Below are 252 nucleotides of genomic sequence, written 5' to 3' on the forward strand. Positions count from 1 at the left end.
GAGCTCTCTCCCTGCTCTTGAGGAATAAAACGTCTTCCATAGCAGGTGGGATTTAGCTGAGGCTGGGGAGCAGCTGGGCAGACAAGCCCCGTTTGTGCTGCCGTGGGTGGGCTGGGGGTCTTGAGCTGCCCCACAAAAGGAAGAGCTGTGAGGGACGGGGGGGTGCACGGGTTGGAAGGGCCTTTCCCACCCAGGGCGGGCAGAGCCGCGGTGGCACCGCTGCACCGTCAGCAGCACCGCGGCGGCTGCCCG

At 65.9% G+C, this 252-nt stretch overlaps 1 protein-coding gene across 1 annotated transcript in view; it reads right to left on the bottom strand.

Annotated features, from left to right (window-relative positions):
• The window catches only part of LIMD2 (LIM domain containing 2), a 4,168-nt gene that overhangs the window by 609 nt on the left and 3,307 nt on the right, over positions 1–252 (bottom strand). The window lies entirely within an intron of this gene.

Source organism: Buceros rhinoceros, unplaced genomic scaffold (genome assembly GCF_000710305.1).
Source record: "Buceros rhinoceros silvestris isolate BGI_N320 unplaced genomic scaffold, ASM71030v1 scaffold21293, whole genome shotgun sequence".
Taxonomy (NCBI): domain Eukaryota; kingdom Metazoa; phylum Chordata; class Aves; order Bucerotiformes; family Bucerotidae; genus Buceros; species Buceros rhinoceros.